This window comes from Manis javanica, chromosome 1 (genome assembly GCF_040802235.1).
Source record: "Manis javanica isolate MJ-LG chromosome 1, MJ_LKY, whole genome shotgun sequence".
Classification (NCBI taxonomy): Eukaryota; Metazoa; Chordata; class Mammalia; order Pholidota; family Manidae; genus Manis; species Manis javanica.
The window spans coordinates 25,439,933-25,451,393 of NC_133156.1; positions in this window are offsets into that span (position 1 = coordinate 25,439,933).

Sequence of the window (11,461 nt, forward strand, 5' to 3'; positions counted from 1 at the left end):
AACAGATGCACTACTTTTAGCCTGTGCTGATGAGACAGAAAGTCTCACTCAAAGTGTGAGTAAGAGATGGGGGCTATGGGGGACAGAATGGAGGGGGGAAGGGGGAGAGAGAAGAGGCCCCTGAATTAGCACTCTCGTCCAGTAAATGACTAATTCCAGTGTCCACTGGCTGGATTATAAACAAAAATTGGATAATGACATCCAGGTAATGATTGAGAAAGAGAATCTCTCTGCAAATCAGGGCTCTTCCTTGGCCACATATGTCAGGGGTTTACTAATTCTTCCAAAGAAGGGAGTGGTAATTAACATCAAGACTGCCTTATAAACATACATATTAATTATACTTCTAAAAATTATACCATCCCTTAAGAGGCTGTATATTGGTCATTAGACAATACAGGTTCAGCTATCCCCCTGCCAACAAATTTAATTTGTCCTCATAATCCCCAAAATTTAAAAAAAAACCTTTTCAGGTAGAATTAGCAAGTTAAATAATCCAGGTGAACCAATTAGCAATCCTGGTACACACAAAGAATATAACAAGGAATTAGCATCTCTTATTTTTTAAAAACCCTACTTCTATTTTGATATGTAACCTGTTAATACCAGTTTCCAGAAGTGTGATCCATGAGACAGGTTGATCAGACCCCTGGGACCCTTCTAGAATGGGCAGAATCCCATATCCCACCTTAGACCTATTGAATCTATGGGGGCTGGAGTCCTAGAATCTACTTAATACCATTACAAGTGGTTCTTAGAAACTGAAAATTTCTACCAGTGCTTTGGCTGAGGCTGAGAGGTTTTTCAGTATGAGGCTGAAGGTCAAAGGCAAGTAAGGATAAGGTGCTGTGACGAGCACAGGTCTACCAGCCCTGAATCCAGCATCCTGTCACTGCGCCGCCTCTCCTAGCCTGTCCCTTATGCTTGTGTAACCCTTTACTTCATGACCACATCTCTGGTGTGTATGCCTACCCGGGTCCAATCTCTAAGAAGGCAAAATCTCAAGGATAAAAACCACCTTTTCTTAGCTACTGGGTCCAGATGACCTATTGTGAGCAAGTCTTGGATATGCTCCCCATGACATATTCTTTCCCACAGACACAGAAAACGTTGATGTTATGTTTTTACATTAAAACCCTTAGCTCGTGGAAGAGACCACTCCCCACAGCAGAGGACTAGAGGAAAAGCCACTGTCGGGAGAGGAACTGACCCGCTTGGTCAACAGGAGCTGGGGCTGATGAGCAATGAGAGCTGGGTTCTTGCCTGTTTGAGAAGGGGCTGAGTGCCACCTGCCCAGGTGACTCTAGGACCTACAGGAGCCACATGCTGGGACTGAGCCCCTGGGAAGGAATGAGGATTGAAATAGCTCTGCCTGACCACTCAAGGCTGTGATATGCATATTGCCCATTGCCCATGACCAGCAGGGAAAATCAGCAGTCACACCTTTGCAAAGTGGGTGTGAGATTTGGAATTGGATCACCCACGAGGTGAAATCCCTGAGATACTGATATAAACTACAGCCCAGATCTGAACACTCCAATGGCTATATTGAAGCAGTTATGGGACCATTCATAGAGAGACCGTGCAGGAAAATATCCCTCCAAGTTGATGAAAATGTCCAGGGCTCCAAAAAGGGGAGAATTTATACCTGGGGAACTAAATGATGGTGCTTCAAAGAGCTGTCAAAAATCTGTGCAATTTAAAATTCTCATAGAAATAATGGAAGGAATAATATCATGAACAAAACCAGATATAATAGTATGATATAATAATATCATTATAAAACCAGAACAGATTTAAATACAGTTGGAATTATTAGAAAGAAAAATATAGTCACTAACATTTTTCTAAGAATTTTATTGAATAAAAAGTAAAGTAGAGTCAGAGAAAGAGAGAATTGGTTAAAATTATCTCTTCTTCATCAAACATTTATACTGTTAACACACAACTTTCATGGGCAAAGAAGACAATCAGATATTACTAGTGAGAATAATATGACACCAGACAGTGGGTGAGCTAAACAGGGCGATGGCTAGTGCAGATCTATAATACCTTCATAGGAACCCTTTGGAGAGATGTGTTTCAGAATTTATAATTTGTTTTATTTTAGAAAGTTAATATGATATGCACACTATAAATTCCATAACATTCCTTGCTAGGCCTGGGGGGAAAACCCCATAATTAAACACATCAATATTTATCTGCATCACCATGTATGACATTTTGCAAAAGTTTATAAATAAAGGCTCTAAATAGCCTCTGGGTAGATGATGTATTGGCCAATTTTGACCAGATTTGTAGGCAAAAGTGTTAAAACTTTCCATTTTCAGAGCTTTCTGGATTTCAGAATTGTAGATAAATCATCACAGACGTAAAAAACAAGAGCAAACTGGTGTTGAAGATGAAATTCGATCTAACACTTGTTTGGTTCCATTTGGGCACATGTTCCAGCAATCTTAGCAGCAGAAAGGGTGACTGCTGACCAGGCCCGGAGGCACTGGGACTGGACACAAAGAACAGGAAGGAGGCAGGGTCAAAGGGGAGGCGAGAAAAGCAGCTGAAGACTCCGGAGAGGAAGCTCAACAAAGGCAGGGGTACCAAGAGGTGAGGAGTACGTGAGGAGGAGCAACCTGAGGGATCACGGATTCCATGGTGGAAATGTAAAGGCGATGCTAATCATCAGGGAGGAGCAGATACGGGAATCTGAGAGCCCGGGATGCGGGAAGGATGAAGCCTGAGCTGGAGAAGATAGGAGCTCAGAGGGCAAGAGGGTAGAAAATGAGGCAGGAAGACAAGACAGGAGGGTTTCAGAGGCCAGGAAACCTGGGAGACAGAGGTGAGGGTGGGCAGGTGAGGTGCAGAGATGGTGGGAAGAGGGTCAGGGAGGGGATCCCAGACAGAAGTGTGCAGAGGTGGGCGGGAGAAGGGGACACAGGTGGTGGGAAGCCGAACCAAGAAGGGGGCAGCAGCGGGGGGGAGGGGGCAGAGACAGTGGCAGGGCAGAAGCCAGAACAGTGGAGAGGAGGGTGCGCAGGAGGAGAGGCCAAGGATTTGGTCAGTCAGGCTGAGCATATTTCAAAGGCTTTTTTTTTTTTTTACTGTATGATTCCATTTATGTGAATGGAATGTTCAAAATCAAAGGCCTATGACTTAGTATTAAAGTTGACTTTGCAATCGAAATTCCTTTCATATCTTAAAATGTTCAGAAGTCTATTTGTCGCAAAATTATTACATCAGTCATTTCATTTGATTTAGAAGCACTTTTCTGAGGCATTTAGCCATGTGGAAATTTATTGCAAACTTATTTTTTTCTCTAGTCCTCAACAACTGGAAGTAGAGGGGTGAGAAATTGGTATATGTGAGTAAACCATGGAAAAGATGTGTATTTTTCATTTTCAGATAATTCCACTGTTATTTCTCATGTAAAACAAGCACATTCATTTTGCCTGGTGAACGTTAGGTTATATATTTACCAAACAACTAAACCAGGCAGTTTGGGTTCTCAATATTATACATTGAGATATATACATATATTATATAATGCAATATATTATATATGTACATGCTCTCCTAAAAATGCTGTGCATTTATCATTATATAACTATGTACACAAAAACTATTATTAGTTAACTGAGTTTCATTCAGGGCACAATTTCCTAGGATAAAAACACACCATTTTTCAATATCAATTTACCTTAAAGCAGCATCCCAATTGCATCTCTAGAATTTAGCCAATTTTGCCACTTCAAGTGAGAGTCCTCAAAACTCTTAACACATCTGGTCATATTTATTCACCGTGAGATGAACGAATGATAGACATCTGTTGCCACATGTATTTAGCAGTGCTGTTAGAGTTCGCACATCCTGAGTGGTTTTAACGTCGGAGTTTCTGCTATTTTCCCTCCTCCCTCACAGCGGGGCTCCATTCAGCCCCTAGGCAGATGCGTTTCTTTTTTATTACTGGTGTTGCTGTAGCCTTTCAGTATGACTAGCCTGCAGTATAACTGATTTTCGCAGCTATCAGAAGCCTGGATGTAATTGTGTGAAATTAGAATTTAATTGGAAAACCTTTTCTCAAGTTACAGAGACCGATTTGAACTCAGAAAAAGGACGGTCGGAATTGAGCTCTCAGCTTGTCCACTAGGGGGCAGTCAAACACTGCTCACTTCAAAATGCTGCTTTGTTAGCAAATTATTTGAATAAGTAGAAATTGGTAGTTCCTAAGTAACATGCTTAACACTTCATGATTTAAATTTCCCATGTAAGCCCATGTTTGGGTTTGTAATACTGTCCATGACTAGTCCACAAAAAACTGTATTTTTTCAGGGTACGAGGTGGTTTGAAGCTGGTTAATAAGGATATCCAGTGAATAAACGGATGATAAAATACAGTAGAAAGTGATAGTAAGATGTTACATTTACTTATAAATTAATGTCTGTAGCTTCAGAGAGTATCATTTATTCCTCAAACTCTCAAGTTGGTCTTGGCCAGAAGAAAAAAGACAAAATATAATTTCTACCCTTTCCTGTTTGGTTTAGATTTGGTTCTATGAATCTAATACAGATATTGATTAAACTTGAAAAAGCAATCTTTGCTCTTACATAATTTGAAATTACTTTTCTTTGCTTTTTATAGTCTTATAGCTTGTCTATAATTTTATTGTGAAAAAGAAAAAAAGTTTTGCTATTTATGTAGCAAATGATCACTACTTTAATAAATATAAGGAAGATATCAAAGTATTGATTAGCATGTCTAACTTTGAAAATAAATGATTTTAAATATAACAGGTTAAATTAGCAATCCAAAGTAATGTAAGAGTAGAAAATAAAGTTTCCAGAGAATTACAATTAATAAATACTTACCAAGTTGTTACTATGGATCTGAAATAGGGCATTTACGTAGAAATAAAAAACAAATAATAATCATGTGTTTAAAACTTCTTTCCTTCTTTTTCTGGTTTAAAGAACACCATTACATTATGACAAAACTTAAAACATTATTTTACTAATAGCTGTTTTTCATCTCAGATTTTTTGTAAGCAAAAATCAATGAAATGCATTACTGCAAGTAAAAGCAATACTATAGTAAAATTTGGTTAACCTTATATTTCTGTATATTAAAGAATTTTTAAGAGTATAGATGACCTCTATAAAGTGTATTGAACCCAAGAACCTACTTTTAACTGTCCATTTTTAAAAATCACATGAAATTGAATACTGCAAATGTGCATAAGGTATGACCTTCTGAGAGACCTTAAATCAAAGAAATAGATTGCTTTCTACATTTGTTTGTCATGTAAAATGAGCTCATATGGTGTTTCTTCTTAAGAAATACTTCATATAACACATTAGTGATAACTTAAGGTAACAATTTTTCATTAAGAGATTGAAACAAAATATAAATTGTGCTAAGTGCATCAGAATATTTTTAAATAATTTGAAGCATAGTTTTAGCATCACTTCAAATTCAAACTAAAATTTAAATGTTTAAAAAATCTTGTACTTGTTAGTTCTTAAACAATTGCTTATAAACACTGCATTCTAATCCAAGATTTAAAATAGTCAGTTGATCATTTATAAAAAGTGAGTATTTTAAAAGCCTAAAATGAATTTCTCAGAAAATTAAAATAACTTCAAATTGTAACTTATTCTCAGAGAGTTTACAAAGTCTTTAAGAAAGACTATGAACTAAAATAGGTATATTTTTTAATAATAGTAATAAACCCAAAATGCCTTGGATATGATGAATAGATTATTTATTTACTTACAAATGTACAAGCTCACAACAAAACAAGTCCATATTTTTCTTTAAAACCAGGTGAAGATTAGATCTTTTTTCTCAGCTTTACAATAAAAATGCCACTAACTTGAAAATTAGCAATTTGACTGAAATAAACATGTTTAAATATCAAAAACAGAAAAGAGAATTATCAAAATAGGTACACTTTTGTACATTTTTAACAATTTGGTATTAGATAGGTTTCCTCTTAGGGAGAGACACTGGTCTTCAGATTTGTCTGTGGCTTTGCGGTTCCCAGCTTAACTAGTTTAACTACATAAATGAAACATAGTAACTAGCAATTGCATACATTTGATGAACAGATTTCAACAGGTTGAAACGTTGTAAGGTAAAATTCTAATTGATTTGTTATCATTGTTTTTTACAAATACTAAAATTTTCTCCATAACTGATATATTCCACAATCTTTTTAAAATATATTTCATTTAGAATTTTAATGACATACAAAGGAATTTTCCATGAAAAATTTGTTGCAACTAGAAATAGCTAGGATGGGACTAGAAACAATGAGTGATAATGTTAATGAAAATGCAGATTGGATGTCTGTTTAGCAAACGCTGAAAGGAGTCTATGATAAATGTGACAGAACTAAAGAGAAATATTATATTCTTTTGGAAACTGCATTCATTTATATGAGAAAGCAGCAGCCTTACCTTTGATATCTATCAGAATGATGAAATGAAGTAGTAGGAACATTGCAATCAATCTGAAGCTGAAGAGATGTTTAATACCAGCAAAATAACAATAGGTTTACAGCGATTGAGTTATCAGATGTATCCTCCTTACACCTCAGAAGGAGTTCTGATATAGTAACTTTGGTACCTCCCACGCGTCTGAGCATGCTCACAGATAGAGCTTTACTAGCATGAGGGGAAACCATCTTTTGACACTACGTAGCCTATCTTTTTTGTTGTTTTGTTTGTTTGTTTATTTCATTTTATTTTAAAATTACAGTTGCACTATTGGTCATTAATTCATCATATATGTACAAAGAGATATAAATGAGACTTTGGTATTATTAGATAAGAAATATATTGTTTTAATCACTTAAAAAATGTCCCCTCAAAGCACACAGTACAATGTGCTTTTATATTTAAAACACAAATATATATGAAGTTGTTAGATATGAAGGGATATAGACTTACACTGAATAGGTGATAAAACTTTTTACAAGCATATTTTTCATGCAATAAGCAAGCAACAAAAAGCTACTTACTAGCAAATACATGAAGAACACCTATTCTATTCAAATGCATTTAAATGTTTTTACACAACATACACAAAGATACTAATAACTAATAACTAGTAAAAATATATGGCCTTGTGTTTTACTCATTAATGCATTTACACAATATTTGCAACTTTGTTTACTTCCTCTATAATCATATCTCTTTTTTAAAGTGGATAATTTTATTCTTGTTTTCAATTCTGTATTGCATGCCTGATAGAAAACATTAATTAAAATTTAGTTCTTATATACCAAAAGCAGCCCCTAAACAGCAGTTCATGCCAGTTAAAAGTACAGAAAGCGATTTTTGGTTGTAGGGTTTCATTGACCCTTGTGTGGTCATAAAGATTTCTACAAAAGTTCTTTGTAGAGTTTCACTGTCAGAGTCATATATATTTTACTAACAGGGAAATTTATATGCAGACATACAAAGCCATTTGTAGTCCTGATATGGATGGAGGATTGTGCTAGTGAACGATATGGATTCTCTTGTGTTATTAATGGTGCCGCAACAACAGTGTTTTAGGAAAACATCCCGTGATAACAGGCTGTTGTCACCACGCATCAGGAGAGGCGGGGTTTTCATCCTGCTTTCTTTCATTCCAGCCTTTGATAGAATAGAGATTCAGAAGGAATTTGAAGTAGAAAATACTTTAATTATCATATAATGTGCTTAGTTCCTTTCTCTCTTAACAAGTGAGCTAAATTCCCCAAGGCTCTTTCCAGACACACTGAGATGCGTTCTCCTTCTAGTTTTTCAACAAAAGAAAGAGCAGCAATGAGAATAATGTTAAAGATGAGAAGAAATATTTCAAGATATTTTCTTACATTTCTAGCACTTTTTTCTTCATTAACCTCGAGGTCTTTTCAGATAAAAATTGCCTTACTTCACTTTAAAAACATCTTTTCTTACATTTTGTATTCTGCAAATAACATCATGGATGCTAGTTTCTGGTATTGAAACTTTAAGCCTGAATTTTTAAGTGCAGTTAAACCCCATGAATTGCCTATCACAAGTCTATTTGAAGTTTAAATATATATTCCGTGAAAATACAACTTTTGGAGAAAGAAAAAGATGTCAAGATTTCAAAGAACTTCAAACAAAGATTTTTTCATGAATATTAACCTTAGAAATAGATTTAAATTGCTAAAAAGTTCAATCATCATCCCTTTGTGTTAGGCTTTTAAAGTTAATCTTTGAAATATTAACATAAAAGTATTCAGAACTCAGTTAGGATAAATGATATTTACAAACATCTTTGGCTCATTATAGAGTTTTCCAAAGGCAGAAAGTACAAACACTGAAATGTGTTTCCCTGGGTATGTTTTAACTTTGATTTTTCAAGTGTGAATATCCAACCTTCTGAACTAAACTGAAGTAGGTGAAATGTTCACAAAGATACCATGTATGGGTTCAAAAGAGAGTGAATGAATTTACTCTTTCCTTAGAGACATCATTGGCAGGGAAACTCTAGAGAGCGCTTCAGGCAGAGATGATGGAACCGTGTAAATTGATTCATCCTTGGATAGTAACTTCAAATTTGTGTAAGTGCACTTTATTGACTGTTGTCTGAATCAACTCACTCCTTCATGCTTATCGCCTGTGCATAGCACACACGCATACTTTCGGCAGTAATAGCATAAAAGCTTGTGTCAATACAGTATTTACAACATAGTACAATTCAATGTAATTCTGGATCATTCAAGAGAGTTTTTTTACTGAAAGTACTAATTATCCTATTCCATGTGTAAAGGCGTGGGGGTAGGGGAATTTCTTAATTTCTACTGTAACTTTTCTTCACTTCTTAGAAGCCATTGTTACATATAAAGTTCTGAATCCAGAACACAATTTATTTAAATATGCTCAGAAAACCCTGATTTTAGCACATTTTCAGAATTGCATGATTGCTTTTCATATAGGCTGTAACTCACATTCTTGTCAAATGAATATTTTCAATCAAGGTATTTATTTAACACCCACTGTGCATAATGCCAAGATAGGCTTGTAAACATGTCTCACTTCTACAGACTATCTAATCTTTTATTCATAAGTCCTGATCCTTAGCTGTTTAGTATCACTTTCTTTTTTTGAGAGAAAAGGACACAATTAGCCAATGAATGAATTACATTAATGGCTAATATTTTTCCTCAAAAAGATAAATTATAGACTAACAAATATCAGAATCCAAAGCTTGTGATAGATAGCAGGCCCATAGTGGCAATGTTCGCAACAGTAGTCTCCTTACCATCAACGGAGTTGTAGTAAAGCCTTGAAATTTCAGCCATACTAGCTAAGTTATTTGTGATGATAATTACTTTAGCCTTCCTTTATGAGATTATATTATTAACTCATCATTCAATAAGCAATATTTTGAGTAACCTTTTTAGCAGTGGTGACAGATTTATATGCACCCTGCTGGCAGAGCAAACCTTACTGACTCACGTGATCTCCTTAACAGAGGGAGTCAGTCATTTAAGCAAACCAGTCCTGATACTGGGTGCATTTTAAGCAAGAAAGTCAAAGTTGAGTGTTATAACTCTGCTGCTCTATGTTTAAAATAATTTAAGTCATGCTCCATTTATCTGGGAATTTCAACACTTGGCAAGCTCAGCTTTTAAAAGCAGAGCTATAAACCAAAAGTAAAAAATATCACTGAAGACACCCACTGCTGGCAGTACTGTAGATTAGATACTCTGCAGGGCCTTCTTGCTTGAAAATAATAGCCCCTGCATAAAACAAATTTATCGTATTTCTGAAGTCTTAAAATGAAGGGAATTAAATCTAAAGGGAGATCACAAGACAAAACCAAACTGAAATGCTGAAACGGCAATGGAGAACAGTAAACAAATGTAGACGGCAAGATGCCTTCTGCAAACAAATGTGGATATTGGCGCTGCAGCTTCTGGACCAAGCCTTGGGTCTGTGGCAAGGTCTGAGGCTCCATCTCAGCCTCCTCAGAGGATTCAGCTGAGCACTGTCAAAGGAGGCCACTAGCACCATGCAACAGAAACATGATCCTCAATTTGGATCCTTGGGTTTTACCCAGATTAACATCAATGAAATGCTGGCTCATTAGCAAAGATCAACCATGCACACTTGGGTGAAAGTCAACAGAAACAAAAGCAATAGATTTAGAGCCTCCAAAACCTCCAATATTGAAGTGATCAACTATGGAATACAAGAGAGAAACACATGGAATCACAAAAGTGAGTAAATAATAAGAAATCACACTAAAGAGCCAAAGAGAATTTCTAGAAATGAGCAACAGGTTTGCAGAATTTAAGGAGTCAGTGGGTGGGCAAAATCATTGTTGAGACAATTATCCAGAAGGTAGTACAGATAAACAGAGATTTAGAAAAGTTGAAAAAGTTAAAAGATTTGGAGGAAAGCAGGAAAAGTTTCAAAATATGGCTGGAGTCCCAGAAGGAGAAAATAGTGAGAATGAAGAAGAGACAGTATCTGAGGTGCTAATGACTGAGAATATTCTAGAAGTGATAAAAAATAAAATTTACAGAAATTGGAAGAGTAATTTCTAGTAGGCAGTACAAATAAAAATAAATCAACAACTGGACATTTGGGTATTGAAATTGCATAATATCAAATACACAGGGCAACATATGCATCCCTATGTTTATCGCAACACTATTTACAATAGCCAAGAAATGGAAGCAACATAGGTGTCCATCAGTAGATGAATGGATAAAGAAGATGTGGTACATATACACTATGGAATATTTTTCAGCCATAAGAAGAAAACAAACCCTGCCATTTGCAACAACACGGATGTCGCTAGAGGGTATTACACTCAGTGAAATAAGCCAGGTAGAGAAAGACAAGTACCAAATGATTTCACTCATCTGTGGAGTATAAGAACAAAGCAAAAACTGAAGGTACAAAACAGCAGTAGACTCACAGAACCCAAAAATGGACTAACAGTTGCCAAAGGGAAAGGGACTGGGGAGGATAGGTGGGAAGGGAGGGACAAGGGGGGAAAGGAGGCATTACAATTAGCACACATAATGTAGGGCGGAGGCATGCGGAGGGCGGTACAACACAGAAAAGACAAGTAGTGACTCTACAGCATCTTACTACGCTGATGGACAGTGACTGTAATGGGGTGTGTGGTGGGGACTTGATAATGGGGGGAGTCTAGTAACCATAATATTGCTCATGTAATTGAGGATTAATGATGTCAAAAAAAAATACACAGGGCAGGATTTAAAAGAAAAAAGAGAGAAAAGGCCAATCACCTACAAAAGGAAAATTGGAAAGTCAGTACACTTGTCAACAGCAACAATAGAAGTTAGACGAAGTAAGATAGCATCCCAAGTTCTGAGAGAAAATAAATGGCAACTAAAAATTGTGTACCCAGGAAACCATTTTTAAAGAGAGTATAGGATAAAGTCATGTATGAGATATATTAAGAAGTAAGA